Source organism: Bacillus rossius, chromosome 11 (genome assembly GCF_032445375.1).
Source record: "Bacillus rossius redtenbacheri isolate Brsri chromosome 11, Brsri_v3, whole genome shotgun sequence".
Taxonomy (NCBI): Eukaryota; Metazoa; Arthropoda; class Insecta; order Phasmatodea; family Bacillidae; genus Bacillus; species Bacillus rossius.
The window spans coordinates 49804397-49828144 of NC_086338.1; the positions used below are offsets into that span (position 1 = coordinate 49804397).

Consider the following 23748-nt stretch of genomic DNA (forward strand, 5'->3'; position numbering starts at 1 on the left):
TGCAAAAAATTGACATTTTGGGCTTAACTGCTCGTTTTTGGCGTGACGCACAAGGTTTGCATCGGTAAACTTTTGATATGTTACTAAGAAACGTTCATTCTACAACTGTTCAAAGTTTCTTCTTTAGGATAATTTTCCATGTATTAAAAACCTTTGTTTCTTAACAGCGAAATTCGTCCCGACCCGAGCCTACTTCGACAACATCGCAGTAGTATACACTACGCGGCTCGGATCGCTTCAGCGGTCAGACTAATTGTATGAGACACTTAAAAAATATACCAATTTAAAGATGAATAAATATTCAACAACGTTTACTCTAAGCGATTTCCATTTTGGGCTCTTTAAGATTATGTAAAATGTATTTATATTTCCTAAAAATTGAATGAAAGTGAATTCGTTAACTTTAATTATTTAAATTGTCTATTTTATAGAAAGATGTTTAAATTTTGTACTTTTTATCACTATCCTCAGATAGGGCAATGGTTCTAGATTATTTTGGGTTCAATACTGTCAGTCTACTCCATAAACTGCATTTGCAATATCCATTATTGTGGATCGTTGCAAAAAATTGACATTTTGGACTTAACTGCTCGTTTTTGGCGTGACGCACAAGGTTTGCATCGGTAAACTTTTGATATGTTACCAAGAAACGTTCATTCTACAACTGTACAAAGTTTCTTCTTTGGGATAATTTTCCATGTATTAAAAACCTTTGTTTCTTTACAGCGAAATTCGTCCCGACCCGAGCCTACTTCGACAACATCGCAGTAGTATATACTACGCGGCTCGGATCACTTCAGCGGTCAGACTTATTGTATGAGACACTTAAAAAATATACCAATTTAAAGATGAATAAATATGCAACAACTTTTACTCTAAGCGATTTCCATTTTGGGCTCTTTAAGATTATGTAAAATGTATTTATATTTTCTAAAAATTGAATGAAAGTGAATTCGTTAACTTTAATGATTTAAATTGTCTATTTTATAGAAAGATGTTTAAATTTTGTATTTTTTATCACTATCCTTAGATAGGGCAATGTTTCTAGATTATTTTGGGTTCCATACTGTCAGTCTACTCCATAAACTGCATTTGCAATATCCATTATTGTGGATCGTTGCAAAAAATTGACATTTTGGGCTTAACTGCTCGTTTTTGGCGTGACGCACAAGGTTTGCATCGGTAAACTTTTGATATGTTACCAAGAAACGTTCATTCTACAACTGTACAAAGTTTCTTCTTTGGGATAATTTTCCATGTATTAAAAACTTTTGTTTCTTTACGGCGAAATTCGTCCCGACCCGAGCCTACTTCGACAACCTCGCAGTAGTATACACTACGCGGCTCGGATCGCTTTAGCGGTCAGACACATTGTACCAAGCTCTCAACAAATAAACTAATTTAAAGTTTAAGAACTTTGCAACTGCTTTCATTTAATGTTTTCACATCGGGCTCTACGTGTTTTTGTAATACGTATTTTTTTTGTACCCTTTTTTTCAGAACACCTCTCTTCTAATATTGTTGAATAAATATCATATTTAGTAAAACGTAGTGAAAGATTTTTAAATTTAATCATTGAGAATAATGTTTTGAGTAAGTTTTGGTTTGCTATTCTGAAAGTATACTATAGTAATTACGTTATAGTGCCATATTGTTGAGTGGTCAATAAAGTATTATTTAGGACTTAACTTCTCGTTTTCGGTGTTCCGCGCAAGGTTTGCGGAGGTAAACATTTCAAATGTTGCTAGAAAACTTGAATGTTACCACTGTTTTAAATTTCAGTTAGGTGCAAATTTTACAAAGATTAAAAATCTTCGATTTCGTGGGAGTGAGAGTGGCCACAGCGCTTGCGGCTGTGGCTCTGTCGCAGTGCGTAGACGACATTGATAAGCTCGGGAGTCTCTAGTGATCCTATAAATTAAGCTAGACTTTTGAGAGATATGTCCCTGTAAAGCTTAAGAACTATACAACAACTTTTGTTAAAGAAATATTTGTGTAAGACCCTTTATTTTTAAGTGAACTGTCTTTTTATTGCCTTGACTGATGTAAAAAAACTTATTTCATTAATTTAATATTTTGTTTATTACCTTTAATATTAACTTTTAGAACTTTATTCAATACAAATGTGAGTAGTAGTGCTTTAAGATTATTTTCATATAGCTATCGAGAGTCTACGGTAAAAAGTGCGAAAATGGGAAGCATTTTAATGAACTGCTGCAAGTCGCTGTCATCTAGGACTTAACTGCAAATTTTCAGTGATACGCACAAGGTCTACAGCGGTAAACTTTCGGTATGTTATTAAGCATAGTCGACTCTATCACTGTGCAAAAATTCAGCTTTGGACAAATTTTTCACAGGTTGAAACCTTTGTTTCCTGGGCTAGCAGGCGACCAGGCGTACCACCACCACCACCGCGCGTGCCCGTGGGGACGCGACGCAGCGAATTGACGTTCTCCACGCTCGTCCGCGCCACGTAGTTAGCGACGCCGACGACAGATGGCAGCGCCGCGGGTAGAGATGCCGGGCACAGGGTCTCGCACCGCTGTTACCGTCGCACCACGTCTGGTACTTTTATGACGTGACAACGTCTAATAAATCGATGAACGCCGGCTGCACGCAAGAAAAAGTGTCCCGTTACGCTGTGTCCCGTTACGCTCATTTTACGCTTGCGCCGCATCTATATCTCTTCCACTCGATTGGAACAACCATCGATTTGACTTGAAACACTCCCATTCGTTTCATACTTTTCCTATCATCGTCCTATCCTTAACAGAATAACACAGATTGGAAGAAGTTAAATAGCAAACATGTATAAAAGTTATAGTTAAAATAATTGCTTCGTTAAAGTAATAAACATATTTGAATTAATGAGTGCAAATAAAAGTAAATTGATCAATTAAATTGTAGATTTCATTTCACTCCTTTGTATCCATACAGAATAGTGATTATTCAATAAAAATGATTCAATTTTTTTCATAAAAGTATGCAATCATTTCATCAATGTTTTGTTATGACGTCACGTCAAACTATCGTCCGTAAACCGACTTTGCAGACAACCAATTTTTTTAAGTATTATTTTAGTGTTATAGCTCGTTTAACAGCAGACCTAGTACTTTTTTTTAAAGTGAAACTTCCTTGGGCATGATTATCAAATTAGAATTACAAACAGTGACTTGTATCTACCAGTAGAATCTAATTCTAGGTGCTCATGGGTCAAAAATAGAATAACGTTTAACCCTTTGAAATGTTCGTTCTACGAACTAAGTTCCCGGAGTCAATCCATATCCAATAACGTATTAAAAGTAAAATATCTTGGGAATCAGTTACTGGATCGGTACGAAGAGGGGGGGGGGGAGGGGGGGACACAAATATACCAATAAACTTCAGAGTATACACTGTTTGATTTTTTGAATGTAGTAGATTCATCCTAAAAATTTTCTTCTAATATTTCTTCCTTCGTATTTCACATCCCTAGCTAAAACCAGTTCGAAATGCTACTCAATGAGGAAGATAAAGTCTAGTTTACAATTATCGCTATTAATTACTCCCTGGAAATCTTTGAAGGAAAAAATCGACACACAGAGTACTATTAACTATCCTAGCGTGGCATCGCGAGAGATCTACCAACAGAGCCGAGAGGATTGGTGCGCGTACCGGAATACCGGCATGCGTACCTGAATACCGGCATGCGTACCGGAACACAGGCACGCGTACCGGAATACAGGCACGCGTACCGGAATACAGGCATGCGTACCGGAATACCGGCATGAGTGCCGGAATCCCGGCACGTCTGGGCAACATTGGCGTGTCCTGGGCTGCGAAGGCCGAGCGGCAAGCGAGAGTGCGGAGATGTTGACCCTCGGATATCAAAAGCCGTCGCCGCCTCTTCCTCCTCCTTCTCCTCCTCCTCCTCCTCCTCCTCCTCCTCCTCCTCCTCCTCCACCTCCTCCTTTTATTCCTCTTTCTCCTCTTCCTCCTCCTCCAGTCCCGGCGAGTTCCCCGAAGGACGAACACTAGAGATCGCCGCTCAATTGTAGTAACGTTCACCAACCAAGTGCGGCGTTCGCTCGGCGGGACAAGCCGAGGTTACCCGCTTCATTTTCGCCGGAACGACCGGACCTCAGAGTTAAGGCCAGCGGTCAGAAGTTTGTTGGAAACATGGGGGGTGTACACTCAGCAATTAGGGGAAGAGGGGGAGGGGGGCTCAGACTTGTTTGCTCGATCAGGCAACACAGGCCGCAGGGCGAGCTGCGACTGTACACCGTCACCACAGCCATTGCGGGCCTCGAGGTCCGACTGCCAGACCCGGGAATCGAACTGCCGGCCCTGGAAGAGTTCCAGGCGTATTCCCCGCCCACCGCCTCTGGTTGTAAAAAATAGATATTAGGTTTTAATGGTGATGTTTGGTGACCCTGGGGTGTGTGTGAATAGGGTGTTGCAATCAGGATTCGAACCCGCGCTGTGCTGAGGGCGGTTTCAAAAGCATGGTGGTACGATATGTGCTGAGCCAGTTAGTTTTCTTCTAGTTGCTGTGCCCTAGATCGAACCTTGGACGAATACTAATAAAACTTTACAAGCCACTGCATTTTACTTGGATGCCTACCCTAGACACCGTCGGGCATTTCAGCTTGTATTAAATAAATGAAAAATATACGGAAGCACACAGCACACATTTTAAGGATAGCGGTAAAGGAGTCTGTCGTGGTTTAATATAAGGAAACAGCCCACCTTAACCTTGATCTTGACCTTGACCGATTTCTGGGAAACCGTGGAGAAACCAAAAATCATGATTCGAACCCATGTCCTTTGGAATGCTTTTCGTTATTTTTTTATAAGTATTTAGCCAATTCGCTCGATTATGTCATTGATCTTCCAGTTAAGGTGGACAGTGACTACAATATTACCAAAAACAAAAATTGCTCCCATCTTTCAACCCTCTTTTCCACATCATGCAACATATTAATATTGTTGCTACTTTACTTTGTTTACAGTTTATATTTCCTTCCGTCGTCCTTTTTCTTTTCCTCTCTCACTCGCTCTGTCTTCGTTTTTCTCTTTCTCTTTTTTTTCTCTCTCTCTCTCTCTCTCTCTCTCTCTCCCGTTCTCTTGCTCTCTCAAACTCCGTCTCTTTCTCCAGTGCTAAAATATTCATACCGTTATTGTATGGCTAATTGTTATGTGGACTACTTACCAATATTTTTTTTTTATCAGTTTGGAGGAGATTTGTTGGCCCGTACGTGTTCTGGAAATTACAAGCCCCATTTAGATGGTGACATAAACACCAATAAATAATACATTTCGGCATTACGTATTGGCAATTTCGTACTCTTGGTCTCAATAATATCAGGTACGTTTTCGTTTATTTTTTCCTTCTTTCCCTACCCTGAAATAGCGCGATATCCCGCTGCCGCTTTCTTACTTTATTTTCCCTTCTTTTGGCGCCCGAGCTCTCTCACTATCTCTCTCTATATATCTCTCTCTATCTCTCTCTCTCTATCTGATCGCGGCAAGCGTCGGCGCGCTATGAAATATAACCGCCGTGGGCTCCTGCTCTTGTTATTCATGGTCGGATACCACGTGATCATTAGACGCGGCGTTGGTAACCGCATGCCCTGCTCCCAAAGTTTCGGCCGGACGAGGTGTCGGCGTGTTGCCGAGCGTGATTTTTCTTCCACGTAGTTGATCGTAAGACACTGTAAAGATAAGGTATTAACGGCTCTTCTGTCGCGTAGCTGATCATAAGGCACTGTAAAGATTAGGTATTAACGGCTCTTCTGCCGCGTAGCTGATCATAAGGCACTGTAAAGATTAGGTATCAACGGCTCTTCTGCCGCGTAGCTGATCAGAAGGCACTGTAAAGATTAGGTATTAACGGCTCTTCTGCCGCGTAGCTGATCATAAGGCACTGTAAAGATTAAGTATTAACGGCTCTTCTGCCGCGTAGCTGATCATAAGGCACTGTAAAGATTAGGTATTAACGGCCAGCTTAGCAGTTCGCAGCGGTAAAACAAAATCGTCACTGTGAAGTAGACACCTAACCAAATTCCACAAAATTTTAAGGTACCTTGCCTACAATGGTTAATTTTTAAGCACTGTAGTCGTTGTAATAGCAGCAAAAAAAAAATTCACAGCTAAGCGATTCTGAGATTGTAAGGTGATTTGTTAATCTTTCTTTATCGAAGGAATTTTTTTCTCCTTATAAGGAAATGTATAAATATGAAATGGTGAGTAAGAGTCTAATATTAAAGCTCCTTTTATTCATGGCGTGAGACTATATATGGAGCAGTGCTGTTATGAGTTATTCCAACTCCATATTCGACGACTCCTAATTAATACTGCGGTAATTTATTGGAGATAAATAATAATAATAATAATGTCATGAAAAAGTCTGGGTTGCATTGGCTTTCGAATTGGAAGGTTTAGTTATGTAAACGTTTATGTTCTTTTTTTTGTCATCAAAGAAGTTCATAATTTTACTGCGAGGACTAATCATGTAAAAAGCATGCAACGGACATTTTATTTCATGTAGATTGCATATATCGCTTGTAAAGGTCTAGCTTGGTCTCAGACACCCAGTTAATTATCTCAATTTATTGTCATTGCTGTTAATAAAGGGATTTTCCTGTAAATCTATTCCGATTGCCGCCTTTCATTTTTGTTGCTAGGACACAAATTTTCTCATCAGATATTGACTAAACTTTTACTGTATAGCTGTAAAAAGTTCGCTCTAGTGATCATAATACTGAACTTTTGAATGGATTTTGACGCTATTAAATAATATTGTTACGAAGGGGATAACAAGTTCGAAAAGAATATACCAGTTTATTAAATACAGTTTTATTTATTAACTAATATTTACATATTTAATTAAATTACAATTCATCAAATGTCTGTCCACAATTTAATCACGCTTTCATTAAGTCCACAGTTCACTCTCCCCACTGGAGCTCTGCTCGACAGTGGCTCTTTCCACTGCTCGTCCCTTACCTCCTACCTCTGTCCCAGCAAACTGCCTTGCACTACTCACTCGTCCGTCGCACACAGCACAGTCCCAGATGCACCAGTCTCCGCGCAAGAAGCCCGTCGCTCGTCGTTCGCGTTCGCTCGCCAAGTGGTCACACTCGCCCTCCTCACTTCAACTGCCTCGGAGGCTGGCGTCGCCGTTTTCATGTACCCCTCAGTCCCCCCTACGAAGAGTCGCGGCATCATGGTCGACGTGGCACCCGAAGCTCCCAGAACAGTGGCGTTCTAGTTACGCCACTTCACGCCGGCGGGGACTCTGATAACGTGCCGAACCCTCAACGGCCGCAGAGAGTTTTTTCGGGCTGAATGAGAAAGTGCTGGAGGAAGAGGCGAGCGGGGGGAGGGGGTGGCGAGGCGCCTTTGCTAATCGGATCGGGCTTGTAGAGATAATGGACCGCGCCCCGCCAGCTGGTTGGCAAGCCTGGCCGTTGGCCTGCCTGGTGGCTTCGCCTGTAGTAAACTCTTAACAATGTGTATTAAATACTTATCTGTTTGAAAAATTCAAGACGAAACATAAGCTCCAAGAGAACTATAGTGATATATTTACAATAATAGCCCTCACCTAATAGTGATTACAAGAAAAATGAATTACCAAAATGGCGTTTACAGACACCGCAAGAAACGCAAGAATGCAATAAATGCGATGTGTAAAAAGCTTAACAATAAACGTTTTCAAATACCCGTTTACAAACTACGCGCGGCGCAAGAACGCAACGCCAGCATCGACCAAATTCAGCTTCTTGCGTTTCGACTTGCGTTTTCAACTTCCATATTTGAAGTGAAGTGTGCCGAAAACCTTTTTATAGACACAATCGATTTTTTGCATATTCTGCACCGGTGTAGTTATTTTATTAAATACATCACGTTTTCGCATAATGAAATGAAAATAACCCTTTTGAATCAAATTATCGACATTTTATATGTTTTCGCGATAAATATGAATAATTAAAAAAAAACCAAGGGAAGAATTTTTTTTTTTATTTTTTATTTTTTTTATTTTTTTAGTGTTTTACAATTTCAAGTTGTAGGGTTAGTGACTTCTTGCGTCTTTCTTGCTTTATGAACGACCAGCAGTTTTCTTGCGTTGGTTGTGTGTCGCGACCCTCGAGTAGTTTATAAACCTGGCCTAAGAGTTAAAAACTTGAAGAACCTTTAAACAGAGGTCATCCCAGCGTTCGCTTAAAAACTTTCACGCCACTTTAGATGCCTCAAGCACCGGACCTGGCACTCAATTTGTTTTTATCTCCGGGAGCTATCTCTCTTGCAGTCTTGCTCCCCTTGAAATTCTGCAACAATCTTGAAATTATAGACCGACGGGGAGTTAGTTGCAGCGATCTGTCTTCTCAGCGACGCGACGAAGGCCGGCCAAACCTGTTCCTAACTCATTTGTGCCAGCTCGGGGTCTCTGGTTTCACTTAATCTTCACTCGTTAAGTGGCTCGTAATAACTCAACCGAGCAGTCTCGTGTCGGTTCCGTGACGGACTCGAAGCTGTTGAGATATGTCTGTGGTGCCCAATCACCTGAAGTTAAATTAGGTGGTATTTGCACCCCAAACATTAATGCGATGTCAGCCGGATATTTAACAAGTGATTTGAATTTCGAAAGGTTAAGTTAATATACACTGTATTAAATTTTTAAGTAAATTAATGTTACAAATTTTAAATTACTTTATACATTGATTAAAGTAAGTTAAAAAAATACTTAACAACAGTTAACACAATACCCACATAAAGTAATTAGTAATTAACTAGAAATTCTGGCAATGAATATATCAACATATAAATGGCAGGAAAAACTTACACAAAAAATGACAAAATTACAGTAAACAAATTAGTAAAATAGCTACCAAAGTAGACGCAAAACGTCTTGTAGAGATCATTAAAAAGGGGGAGGGGAAAACGATATAAACAGTAACACAAAGCAATATCTAACATAAAGGGCACAACAAAAATAATGAACGAGCTAAGACAATAAATAATAGAACAGAACTACAATGATATTAATGATTAGGATTGGAAAGTGACCATTCATTTCAAACAGCACAGTTTTTCAGTAGTTAAATGTATTCAGCTCAGTGTACAAAATAAATACAAGTACAAATACGAAAGTACTGAGTGAAGTTCTAAAAATACGCTTGAAAACGCAAACAGCTAGAAGGCATGTGTCTGTTCAAAACATAACATTTCAAACGTAGGCCATTACTGTGCACGTTTGTTTTAATATTTTGCTACTGTCTTTTACCGTGCACTCTTTAAAGAGGACAGCTTTTTTTTTTTTTTTTGCATTGTCTTTGTTACTGATGTATCCATCCCCTGACTCAATTGTATGGTTTCATGCGCTAGGGGCAACTCGCTATTTTTATTGCTACTTTTATTTTGGACAGCCAGTGCTTTTTGCTCCGCTTCCAGTGACAACTTCGTTATCATTAAACTACTTTTCTTTCTCTGTTGCAGGTGAGACCGATGATGGGAAAGGAGTTGGCCTCTGTTCCGAATGTGCTGGTGAGTAGAGCACTATGCCCGCGGCAGAATTAAGTTACGGTCATTCAGGGTGCTATGCTCGCTATGTTCGCTATGTTCTCTATGTTCGCTATGTTCGCTCGCTATGTTGGCGACGTCGCCAGGTGTTTGGTTCTCGGCTATTTTTTTTTATAAAACGTCGCTGACTTCGTTCGCGCATGCGCAGATAAAAATATATATATATATATTTTCGGGCGGAATTGTGCTGTACTTCTGCGTTTGCTTTTTTTTTATGAAGTTTGATTTCTCTCAGTTTTGTGCTTTAAATAGTCAAGTCGAAGGGAAAAGTTAACTGAAAGATTATGAAAATATCCATGTTTATGGAATAAATCGATGGAAGAATATAGAAGGCAGGATATGCTGGACAATGCCTGGGATTTTATTCCAAGGGTATGCTGTCAAACTGAGTTGAATTTATCCTGAAATATTCTCTAAATTTCGTTTCGTCCTCACAGGCGACTGCTTCGTCAAATTACGAAATTTCTCAAATTCTTTTGTTTTTATATTAAATTCATGAACCCAAATTTCTTTTTACATTTAAATTCTGTGAGAGCCAGCAGTATATTTTCATCGTCGGAATTATCACTCGAATCCCACGGCACGTCTCTCCGACATACCGAACTAGGCTATACTGTCTGGCCACATGACGCAGCTAACATAGCGAACACGCTAACATAGCGAACATCGCCAACATAGCGAAACATAGCGAAGCTTTCTGTGTGGCCTCGGATTTAATGCCGAAATCACTATAGCACTACAGCGCGACGCGGATCGACTAATTTTTTTCTACGAATCAAGTAGTATACAAATGTCGATCCGGCGCCACGTTCAAGGTTAAGGAGACGAGTCGGTCCGCCATCTTGAATTGTGACGCCACGGCAGCCATATTGGTGTCAAATTTCCTTAAAAATGACTTAAAAATCCCCAAAATGACTAAATAGTTCCCTATTTCGAGGGAAAAACTGCCTCGAACTTTTCCCATGTTTTTCCTCAAAAAATTCAGAGAGGCCAAATTTGTCAGAGGGGAGAAACTTTTCTCAGAAAGGAGCCATTTTACTCAGAACCCCCGTCATAGGTCATGTCCTTGACCTTGACAGTTAACTTGAGAATCTTTAAACTTTAACCAAAACATTCCAAAAAAAATTAATAAAATATTATTTATTTCCAAAATTTAATTAATCTATTTAAGTTCTCGGTCCGATTCCCAATGGATAAACTTGCAAAAAAAAAATAGTGGTGACAGGTCCTTCGTCATTGATGTCCTTAATCAGACTGACCCCCCACCACTATTACTTACCGAGGAATATACTTATTACTTCTGACATTACGACGTCACGGCGGCCATTTTTGATCCACCATCTTGTTAACAACCTTGAACCTGGCGCCGGACCGACATTTACATATTACTCAATCCCGATCGACACGTCCGTGACGTCAGCGTGACGAAATTCGCGGGTGCGACAGACTTCTCCGGTCATAAAAATAAGTTTCTATTGCCATCGCGTCGTGAGTGGGACGTTACTGAAATGTGCGTCAGTATATAGGTATATTTATTTTTTCTCGAAAGATTGTTAGACTTGTGAATTAGTAATACTGTTATTATTCGTGTGTCTTCAGAGGTTTTGTTTTCTAGATTTGTCTGTGAAAACTTTGAAATGTGTTCGCGTGTAGTGATATTTTTCCCCCTCTCCAATGTACGATAAATTTAGATTTAAAATAATTCTCTATAATATGTCAATTTAAAAAAAAATCTGTGAACATTGTTGGCTGCCGTACGTTTGGTGCGCTTGTAATGTCATGGAACATTGTATATGTTATCGCGCCTTTAGAAATCGCGTACATTCTTTGAATGATTCGTTGCATGGGGAAAATTTATTTATAACATTTTTCTTTATGGACATGCACCATTGCTAGTTCGCACTGTATGTCATAGAGGAACCCTTAATTAAGAGCGGACAGAAAACAGAAAAATGTAGGGCTTAATTCTGCCTCACCCCCATGCTACAGGATTCCCTCCTTTTATTCCTTTCCTGGGCAGGGAGCTTTCTCACCCTCTGCTCCACCAATGGGGTTTGCCGCCGCTGGACTCTGCGCTCGACGGTGAGGGGTTAAAGAAAGTTTTGGACACTGTTTCTTGTAGTTTAAAGCGTGCGCGAGAGGCTGTTGCCAAGTCGTACATCAAATCACGGAGTGCTCATGGGTTTTTGCAATGGCGACTTAGTTTTGTGTCGTTCATTTGTCTTGCCCTCCTTGATCGAGAAAATAAATGTGAAACTTCTCTCCCCCCCCCCCTACCAAGGGCCTTACAAGGTGAGAAGGTTTCTGGCTGAAAATACAGATTTAATTGCGTTCGCCGCTGCAAATACACTAACACACAGAAAACAAGCCATAATCAGCTGATGTGAGATGTTGAATGCATTGACAGCGCAGAGAATTCCGTCGAAGTCAGTAAAATATCACTGAGAAGACGATCACAGTGGGCTGACAACGACGTGAGAGTCGCTACAAGAACAGTGGATACAGACAAGCAACAACCTTGGATAACGCAGCGACAAAAAAGAGAAACCCAACCGTGATAACTAAACAGATGTTCTCATAATGCGGCCGCTTTGTCGCCTCGCGATACGCTAACAACAGTGCAGTTTTTTTTTAATGTAACCAAAATGGAGTATTTTTGCAAGAGAAGTCAGGGTCAGGGAGGTACCTAGGTGCGTCTCACGCCGAAAGCCTGTACGCCTAATCGTGCTGGGGATTAGCCATGCCGGGAGAAGTTCGCACGTGTCGTGTGCAGCGATTAAAGCCATCGCTTGGAAGCTGATTTCCAAATGAATCTTTTGTAAAAGTACAAAAAAATTGGTTGTCTGTAAAGTCGGTTTACGGACGTTAGTTTAACGTTACGTCATGACAAAACATTGATGAAATGATTGCATACTTTTATAAATAAAATTGAATCATTTTTATTGATTTATCACTATTTTTATGGATACAAAGAAAGAGTGAAATGAAATCTACAATTTAATTGATATATTTACTTTTATTTGCACTCTTTAATTCAAATATGTTTATTACTTTAACGAAGAGATTATTTTAACTATAACTTTTATACATGTTTGCTATTTAACTTCTTCCAATCTGTGTTATTCTGTTAAGGATAGGACGATGATAGGAAAATTAGGAAACGAATGGGAGTGTTTCAAGTTTAATGTGCCTCGAAAAGGTCAAATCGATGGTTCCAATCGAGTGGAAGAGAGATAGATGCGGCGCAAGCGTACAATGAGCGTAACGGGAAACAGGGTAACGGGACAATGTTGTGTAACGGGACACTTTTTCGTGCGTACAGCCGGCGTTCATCTATTTATTAGACGTTGTCACGTCAAAAAATATTTGTTATCGCTTTGTATATTATTATTATTATGACACCGTGAACTCTCCTCCTCCATGAAAGAGGCTGTATCCCGAGAAACATTTCCCCTTCCATTTCCATTTCCGTTGTGAGCAGGATACGCCCTTGGTCTCCTCATCCTCTGTGCCGCGCGCCGCGTCAGGGACCACCAGTGCGTGTGTGCGCATGCGCCGAGAGCAGTTCTCACGGCCACTGGGACGCCGGCCCCCCGCCTGTCGGAATACACTTACCATGCATTAGCGCCGTACACGGCCTCTGCGTGAACGGCCTGGTGGAGTAAGAGGGGGGGGGGAAGGGGGGTAGACTTGCGCGGTAACTGCCTCTACGTTCCCGCCGTTGGCCGTCCGCGAAGTTCCCAGCCAATTTTTTTCTTTCCCTTTTTTTTTTTCTTTTTTTGCACGAGGAGTCACGTTTCGGTACGCAACGCCTCCGGTCAGAAAGATGGCGTGCGTCGGGAGATTCTTCCTTGCCCCGTAGGATTTGTTCCAACTGGTTTGGGTATACTTGGTAATGTTTTTTTTGTTTTTTTTTGCATTATTTTGCGTTTCGGATCTCGTAATTTTCCGAACGGGAACTTTTCGGTCGATTATTGTTTGCCTCTTTTTTTTTTTTTTTTTTTTTTAATTTTTAACATCTTAGCTCTTGGGTATACGGCATTTGGTAGGAGTAATTTCGTGAATGGAACGTAAGTCGCATGTGGAACGGAAATGTTTAACCACGGTGCTGCCATCTGTGGCGGATGGCACGAACCAAAGTAAGGAAACTTTATAGTACTAACTGTTTAATGAATTTTAATAAGGCGGGCAGTATTTTTAATAAAAATATTTGTAGAATATCAGGTCCAAAGCCGGCGGTTTAGAATTTTGTCAAGTCTTTTTTGACTTCTATCGGAGCCGTTTCGAATGATTCTATAGTCGACGTACCTGCTCCGGCAGCGAGTTCTAGCGGCGGGTTCGGAGACTACGTGTGATTCGCGTCCAGAAATTTCGTTGAAAACACTATTTGCGTTTATATTTATCACGCTCAGAATTATTATAAAGAATCCTACGTTAAATTAAGTGTCCGATGTTCGTATTATAAGTGTATTTGCAACATCTAAAAACAAGAAATTTGCTCGTTACCGAGGTCACATGTTACACATCTCTGGTCAGTACTGAAAGATTCTTTCACGTATTTTTTTCCCCTCAATTATTTACCCAACATCACTCAAAACCTACAAAATAAATTTATACCCCGAAAGTATAAGACACCTTGTACAAAATTGTAACCTATCAGGAGAGCAAGTTTTCGATTTGTTTCAACTTTATTTATTTTCAGGTTTCTTCACTAGTGTTAGGAATTAATTTATGAAATTTTAACACATTATTCTTAAACTTCATTATCAGAAAAAACAATATTTTTTTACAAGAATACGGTTTAATGTTTTCATGGGAAATCATGTTGTTGGCCTTTTTATACATACATTTAACTGCAGTTATAATGGTACGAGTGCGAGAAATGTAAATAATGGGCACGGTGCCGAATTTTTTAAAATAAAAAAAACGGGACACAGAGTTCTTTACCACCGAGGTACAGAAATTTAAGTCTTGCTACGCGGGGACAAATTTACGTCTAGAATATGAGCTTGAAAATGGAGGAGTAGCGTATACAGAACTCTCGTCAATTGAAATTTTAAACTATTTCACTTTTTAAAAAAAAGAATAAACATGAAAGTATTTTTAATAAAAAATTAATTGTGATCTCAAAGGTCGAATCAAATTCAGTGGGGATTTTTTCTTTTCTTACAAATGTCCGTTAATATTTTTGGTGTTTTATAAATAAAAAAAATGGTTGTCTGTAAAGTCGGTGTACGGACGATAGTTTAACGTGACAACGTCAAAACAATACATTGATGAAATGATTGCATACTTATTTAACTTCTTCCAATCTGTGTTATTCTGTTAAGGATAGGACGATGATAGGAAAAAGTAGGAAACGAATGGGAGTGTTTCAAGTTTAATGTGCCTCGAAAAAGGTTGAATCGATGGTTTGTTCCAATCGAGTGGAAGAGAGTTAGATGCGGCGCAAGCGTACATTGAGCGTAACGGGACACAGCGTAACGGGACAATGTGCGTTACGGGACACTTTTTCGTGCGTGCAGCCGGCGTTCATTGATTTATTAGACGTAGTCACGTCAAAAAAAAAATTTCCCCTCGCGTACCCTAGGTCGCGCATCGCTGCTCCGTGGCAGAGGGCGTGCAGTGTCACTCGAGCGTGGCTTCTTTTTTAGGCCACGGCGCACCAACTCCCCAAAAATATCTTGAACAGAAGGAAAAATAAAACATTATGAATCGATTGGAAGCCAAAATTAAAAAAAAAAAAAAAAAAACTGTGAAGGAGGAGGGGGGCGTTTAGGTAGTCCTTGAGACAGATCATGCATGTCGTGACTTGCAAGGACTCGCTACTTCTCCGTTGTGCCGCTACGTGTTCTCTGGCAGCTGTGCCGCGGGACACGAAAATAATGCGCATCCTTTAATACTGTGAACCTGGACAGACACGTCAGGTTTACACTCTCTCTCTCTTTTTTTATTCTCCACTCGTGTTAAAACATCCTCCAAAAGTGTGCTTACTCCACCACACACTTTCCCTAACTGAAGAATACAGAGAACATCAATGAACCGCGCAAATTTGGTTTCTTGAAAACGTTCTCCTTAAGTTACTTCCGATGGCCTAAAATTAGCACGCAGTACTAAATTCACTCTAGCAAATATTGATTAATTTGTTTTAAAGTTTTATTTATTGAACGACTGAACTTTAAAATTGTAAACATTGCAATAATGATACTTTCGGAATGAAGTTTTTATATAATTGTTTTGTCTGCGAAACACATTGATATTTCTCAGTTGGATGACGAGATGTGCGACGTCTAGGAATCGAAAACATACATCCAGAATCTAAATAACGTGGTTTCCAAAAAGTATATATATATATATATATATATATATATATATATATATATATATATATATATAAACACCTTTACATTTATGCTGTTGAAGCCGACATAATTTGTTTTTAGATTTATTTTATTTTCTCATAGGTTAGGCCTACTTCTGTAGTTATCTTGAAGCGTAATATACAAGGTAGCAGTAGCTAAACAGATAAGAATAGTTTATGTTTATTCTCCTATACCTATAGATAGTGTGAATCTATTGTTTGATAATTTTTGATGTGAAAACATCTTAGCTCTCGGGATACGGCATTTGCTTGGAGTAACTTCGTGAAAATGCAACATACATCGATGAACGGAAATTTGACACAAATATGGCGGACCCACGTGTACAAACATAAACCCATATATAGTCATTTTCATAAACATTAGGGTACATACCAAACGTATTAGTGTGCCAAATTAAACTTTATGATAGCGAAACAACCCCGGAATATATTTGGTAAACTAAAATTGTCATAGTAAAAGTAATCTCAAATTAAAAAAGTAAGAAAACTGGCATTACAATTATTGTAATATGTATATTCCTTGAAATATGTCAATTTGGTTCGGTAGCATAAAGGCAGAAAGCGCGCTTGCTAACCTGAAAAGACGTAGTTCAAATATCGTCTCCGATTTTTTAAAAACTTTTTTAATAACATAATAACATTATATAATAATGTTTAATCAGCCCAGTAAGGTTAAGGTTTTTTTGAAGTATATATTTACAAACTTATTTCAGTCGTGTAAGCAGAAAAAAATTTACAAACATATACTTGGTGTTATTATATGTGGATTCAAATGTTTCGGGTTAATATTTTAGTTATTCCGTAGAAATATAACTTCTGACGCGTGCGATAACTTTATAGAATTAACTGGTTAATGAGTTAACAATATCGGCAATATTTTAATTAAAATCCTTGTAGAAATCAAGCCCAAAGCCGGGGTTTAGATATCATTAATTTATTTTTTGCTTTTTGTAGTAGTTAAAAATTTCAGTAAATTTTCTGTTTCGTGCTGCTATCTGTGCATGATGGTAGAAAGCAAAAATTATGATTCAGGCAGCGAATTCCAGCGGCGAAGGCATTAAGTGTGATTCGCATCCTACCAATTTTGGTATGTACTTTTTAAGTGAATATTTTATTGATCAATGTGTTTATGACGTTCTGCATTATTTGAAAAGAATTCTACTTCAAATTTAATCTCCGAGTTTCGTATTACAAGTTTGTTTGCAACACGAACAACGTGAGAACACGTGAATTTGCTCTTTACCGAGGTTAGATGTTTAGACAAAGACTCGGCTCACAATTTTTTTTGTACTGTTTACACACATGGTAATATTATTGAGATTTATATATATATGTGTGTGTGTGATGTAGAACGGAAGGCTTAAGTTGCAGGTTTAAAAATAAAAAAAAATTAAAATACTTGATTTTAATCCAGCGCCACGCAACCAGTTTAGTGTCCTTATTTCCAGCGAGAAACAAGTCCTGTAAAGTTACAGGCCATAATTTAGAGCCGGTTTGCCCGCTGTGATTCCCAGACCGGCTTCCAGCGATGCAAGGGTCGCTGGCGATGCCGTTCAATTAGTTTAGAAAGCTTATGTCCGCGTAATCAGTCTTTTTGATCCCGTCGGGTATTTACGGCATTTGCTCCGATTGGTCGTGTTGGTAAAACCTCCTACCACTACCTAAATAAGTGCACAAGACAAATAAATACCAAAATAAGACTACCTACAAGCTAATAGAAGTAATGCAATTAACAATATTATCTAAAACAGTTAAAATATATTTATTTTTACAGAGGTGCCCACCCCCCAAACACTATGACTCACCGCCCCCCCCCCTAACCTAATGATGCCCCCCCCCCCCCCCGAAATTTATTGTGCCATTTTCTCAATGATTTTATAATATTATACTTTTTTAGTATTATCTTTGTCACATTTTGCATTAATTAAAACTAATTTTCTAATAATAATAATTTTGGTCATATGCGTGTGTGCACTTATTGTCGAAGCGGGGATAGGGACCATCCTGAACCGACAGATGCCAAACTGCTTTTGATGAGGAAAGTGCGGGGTTGCCAATTTGATATACAAGATCCCTTTCAATTATCAAAGCACCAGAAACGTATTTTCACATTAGAAGCTATAAGTATGTAAATGATATATATATTTTCTCGTCTTTTGACCACCCCCCCCCCCCCCTGAAATTTTAATGACGCAGTCTGCGTCGTTACCCCCCCCCCCCTTGTGGGCACCCCTGATTTTTAACTTAACTGACTCAGAAGAAAACTCCGTTTTGTGTTGTCTTAATACACCAACAATCGCAACTAATACTTGACTACTACAATGACTCGGGGTGACTTAAAAATACAACATTAAGTGTGATTGGCTCACTGCTGACTATCAAAACTTGCCAGTGTGCCACACATCTTTTAATTCTAAAAAAATGTAACACATCGCTAGAGCGCGCGCTCCACCTCAAGGGGCGTGGTTCAAATCTCGTCACTGGAATTTGTTTACGTTTTTTTATAAACATAATATAATAATATTGTGTTATTATGTTAATTCAGCTCTATAAGGTTATGGTTTGGTTGTAGTAATTATTTACAGACTGATTTCAGTCGTTCGAACAAAAACAAATATACAAACATATACTTACATAGTATTATAATATGCATTTTCAAGACTTTTTCTCTTTTATCGCCGTTTCTAACAGATTAAAATTTCAGTTTGTTTCGTGTTGCCATCTGCGGGTGATGGTGACAAGCAACGTTTACGATTCAGGCAGCGAATTCTAACGGTGGGCGCAGAAAGAACGTGAGTGGATTAACATCCTGAAAGTTAGGTATTTGAAAAAGCGAATTATTTTTGAGCTTATATTTATCACGCTTAGCATAAATTTTAAAGAAACCTATTGTAAATTTCGTGTCCGAGTTTCTTACTATAAGTTTATTTGTAAAATGAAATGACCTCGCACTCGAAGAGATGTATACATATTACATACACTTTACATAAGTTTATGTTCTTGTTTAGCTATCTTTTGTTTTAATTTTATATTTATTTTGTGTACTTTTTCTCCATTTAAAAGCACATATCAAAAAAATGTAATTATTTTTTTTTTCCGTAGTTTAAATGTGAGCTATTTTCTTAGTCTAGTAATTCTTTTTAAGTTATCCCTTCTTTGTTTTCCTATTTAAATTTTTTTTGTAAATGTATTTTTTATTCTGTGTTTAAGTTAGAGACCGGAAAAATTCGCGGATTCATTCGGTGATAGGCTAGAATTCAAATACATATATCTTTTAGATGACTTTGCTATTGGATTACTGTTCATCTGGACGAATCTCAACCAATTATAAACGCTCAAACAAAGAAGGATCGAATCACAGACAATCAGCTGAGACGACTCACAAGCCGGCAGCCAATAAACTTGCGTTATTTGCCCGCGTGTACAGGGGTATGTGCAGTCCATAGGCGTACCCAGGAATTTTTTTCGGGGGGTGTTCTTCCAGATTTTTAAGAAAAACTGCATAAACACCAAAAATTAATTATTTCTTTAGTAAATAAATAGAATAGTCTCAAATTTCATATTTTAACCTGGGCTATTGTTGATATGTAATTTGTACGTAATTTTTCTTTCAATTAACTTAAGTAAGTTGACATTACGATATTAAAATACCTACAAAACCCCCGAAAAGATATATATATATATATATAAAATATAAAAATAATTAGTTAACTTAACGAATTTACGTACGTACTTTACAAACTTATTCTTAATCAGTTGACGGCATGACAATAGAATAATAAATTGCTGTATAATTTGATTGTAAGGGTGTTGGCAACTAAGGCCGGAATTACAATAGCCCGTCCATCCGTCATCCGTCTGTCAATTACGTGACCTGCACCCAATAAGATGAACCGAAAAATGTCATCCACTCATCCGTCTAAAGCTTGATAACTTTATAATTGACGGGTGAACGGATGAAACTATAACCTCCTAGTGTCTTCTAGGTGTTTGCAGATAAAATATATTAAAATGTATTAAAGTTTGTTTAATTGTTTAGCTGATTCCAAAAATATTTCTTAGCTTACGTTTAGACACATATCGAAAGCTCTTTTTGAAACAAAAATGGTCTAAGTCACGGAAGTATTATAATTACGTATGGTAACTCTGGAAATGTGAAAATACATACCGAAAAAAAAACCTCTGAGTTTAATGAGTTTCAAGTACTTACTTTACATAATTGTTTAAGTAATATAATTACATATGATAATTTTTTTCCCACCAAATTGTTAATTTTTCTCAACAGTTGTCAGCATTGACATGGAGAAATATTATGACGGACGAGCGGAGTGTTGTAAATCGCTAGCCGACCTCCGTAGCGTAGTCGGTTGCACACCGGCTTATGGTGGGAGAGGTTCTGGGTTCGAGTCCCGGGTAAGGTATGGTAGTAAAATTGAGACTTATTCAAAATATACACTTGCGATAAAAGATGATGAAAAAGAATAATGAAATTGATATTTCTGGCTAAACGGATACCGCTCAAGGCCAAAATCCAAGCAGTGACGTGAAGTGAAGTTGTATATCGCTTGGCGGCTGACGGACGGACGGATGCGACGGGCTGTTGTAATTCAGGATTTACAATTCAAGTGTAGCAAAACAGAATTAAATCTTTATATATAAAAATCTCGTGTCACAATGTTTGTCCGCGCTAGTTTCCGAAACTACTGCATTGATTTTAATGAAATTTCGCACAAATATTTGTAACTTTGTCCAACTTTATATATAGGACACTTTTTATTTCGATTAATGACAGCGTTTCCGAAAATCAGCTCCCAAGGGTGGTTAAGCACTGGCAACAGTGGGTACTCCATCTCCATGACAACGGGATTTTGCATTGTTTATGCCTTCTGCGTCTTCATGGCAACGGGCATCGCTAGGATCGATTTTTTTTTCAATTCGAGGCATATTTCTGTATAGATTTAATTATTATTTTATGTAAAATTATTTAAATTTAAAAATATATTTGTGCGAAATACTACTGACTGACTCATTACGATTGACTTGAAATCTTTCAACCGATTGAAACTTAGCATAGTTACTCATTTTGTGATGTAGGTATGTAGACGCTCACTAAGATATGATTTTCCGAAAATCAGCTCCCAAAGGGAGTTTTGGGGGTGTAAAATATCAAAATTCCAGTTTTTGGTAGAAAATCACCATGGCAACGGCTGTTACTTTGTTGATGCTTCATTCGTCTCTATGGTAACAACTAATTGACTGTTAGTGCAGTCCTCATCACCGTTGAAATTTTACGGGGACTTTAAATATCAAAAATTGCCCCTTTTTTTCAATTTTATATCCTACAGACTTGAACTTAGCATTAATGTTCCTCATTTTATGCTGGATGACGTTTTCCGAAAATCAACTCCCAAGGGTGGTTAAGCCCGGGCAACAGTGGGACAGCGGGATTTTGCATTGTTTATGCCTTCTGCATCTCCATGGCAACGAGCATTGCTTTGATTTTTTTTTCCATTCGAAGTGCGGCAGTGGCGTACCCACAAGGAGGGGCATGTATAATGAGCGGCGCAAGTGTTCTGCCTGTAGACTGCCGTAGCGAAGTGCGGGTACATCAGTTGTACGTTGCGTGCTCGAGAATCGGGAAACCATCGGTGCTACTCGTTTTCTCTCCGGTACATTACAAAGCATTGTAATAAAATTTTGTCGAAATTAATTACATTTTATTTTATTTATTATTACTGTAAATGGGATATTTAGTCTCAATTTTTCCCCATTAGTATAGCCGTGCGAAGCTGGGTCGGGCAGCTAGTATATTATATATATATATATTAAATTATATTGTTCTATTACAATATTCGCTAAAAACACCTACATATTGAGTTGAGGCCATTAAGCTACTGACTCAAACACAACTTCACACCACGTTGCACTCAACGAGGTCCCTTTCATTTGAGGCGAGAAATTTACAATTCAGCTTTTCAATGTTTGTAACAGTCGTTTAAAATTACGCACCTTGTGATAATCAAACTTTTTTCTTCGTGTTAAATGTACAGATGTACAGTATTTAAATTAAAGTACCTGACTTGACAAAACGACCAAAAAACGTCCCATCCCCCCCCCCCCCCCACGTTTTAATAGTTTTATAGAGTTTTGTATGAAATTAGGTCGCAATCACTACTGTTAATCAATGCCCAATTCTACTAAGCAAATCTAAAAAATAATCAAAGTAGAGTTGAACTGATTATTCCATAGACGAATCACCGCGATTTGAGAATTTAGACTGACCTATCATGAACCAACCACTGCAATTCAAATTTTTTTATGTTTACTTACCAATTGGGCTGCTTGGTGACGTTATTTCTCTCGTTGCTCTGTGTTTAGAAATTGAGCTCGAATGACATGAGTGTTTATAATTTTCTTGTCTTATTTCGGGGGGGGGGGGGTTTGAACCCCCAAAACACCCCCCCCCCTGGGTACGCCTATGGTGCAGTCTATCCTCAAGGCCATCGAAACCACGAATTTTTCCGGTCTCTAGTTTAAGTGCAAGACAAGGCTTTGTCTACGCCTTAACTTTGCCACGTGTGAAAATAAGACGAATGAATAAATAAAAAAAATGAATGACCCCAACTTGTAAGAGAAGCATGTCGGGGGAATGTGGCGGGCGAATGTTGGGAGCACTGGCCGGAGGCGGGGCGGGAACGGAACCGGAAGTCATCTTGCGTGACCTTGGCCACCTCCGGTCCCCTCGCCGGTCCCAAGGCCCCGCCGTCTTGCGGCGCGGTCGTGATGCGTGACGCGGATCTTCCACGTCGGCCGTGTCGTGTGCCGGGGACGCACCACAACGCTGAAATACCACAACGCCGAAATGCCAAATTGACCACAACGCCCACAGCTAGAAAACTGCTGTGTACCACAACGCCGAAAAATGTCATTGCAGGACTGCCACAAAGGTTATGTTAGGTTAGACTAGGTTAGGCAAGGTTAGGTTATATTACGCTAGGTTAGGTTAGGTTAGGTAAGGTTAGGTTTGATTGTGGTATTTCGGCGTTAAAGGTACATTTAAGAAACACACACACAAATCCATTCAGTTGTTATTTCGGCGTTGTGGTACACAGCAGTTTTCTAGCTGTCGGCGTTGTGGTCAGTTTTGACATTCGGTGTTATGGTATTTCAGAGTTGTGGTAACGACCCTGTCGTGACCACGGTAGACTGGGCGGTGTGATCCTGCGAAGGTTAGCCGTGGCCTGCCGCAGCACGAGGGCGAAGGGAAAAAAAAAACAGAACCCGGTCCTGAACAATAAAAATTGTTTTAAAAATTTTAGATACCGCAAGTCAAGTGTACCTTGGTATAACACACAGCCAGTGGCGGATCCAGAGGTTCACCTCGGAGGGGGACACTCTAGGATTTCAGAATAGCCAGAGAAAAAAATGTCTTAAAATTACTAAATTTTTTGTATTTAATCTACTCACACTACACATGACATCCAACCACCAGATTTTATGATTCTACAAGAAATTCAACAATTATATTAAAATACTTTATTGGTTTCAGAAACAATCATTTTTATCGGCAATATTAATGTAGCAGACAACTGGTTTTTCGGGGAGGGGGGGGGGGGCACCAGGGGCAAGTGGATCCGCCACTGCATACAGCGGACTGAATGTACACCGGCGTGACATATTGCGGATTTAATGTACATCGATACGAACTACGGCGCGAAATACAGCGGACTTAGTGTGCTCCGGCGCGACATACAGCGGTAGATGAGTAGTACATCATCACGAACCACGACGGATGTAGTTTTACG

General features: G+C 39.1%; 1 protein-coding gene across 3 annotated transcripts in view; it reads left to right on the forward strand.

Annotated features, from left to right (window-relative positions):
* Positions 1–23748, forward strand: part of LOC134536939 (ecdysone receptor) — a 556968-nt gene that overhangs the window by 258965 nt on the left and 274255 nt on the right. For all 3 annotated transcript variants that reach the window (XM_063377044.1, XM_063377045.1, XM_063377046.1), the window contains exon 4: positions 9478–9525. The gene's annotated coding sequence lies outside the window, so the exon portion shown is untranslated. The remainder of the gene's footprint in view (positions 1–9477; positions 9526–23748) is intronic.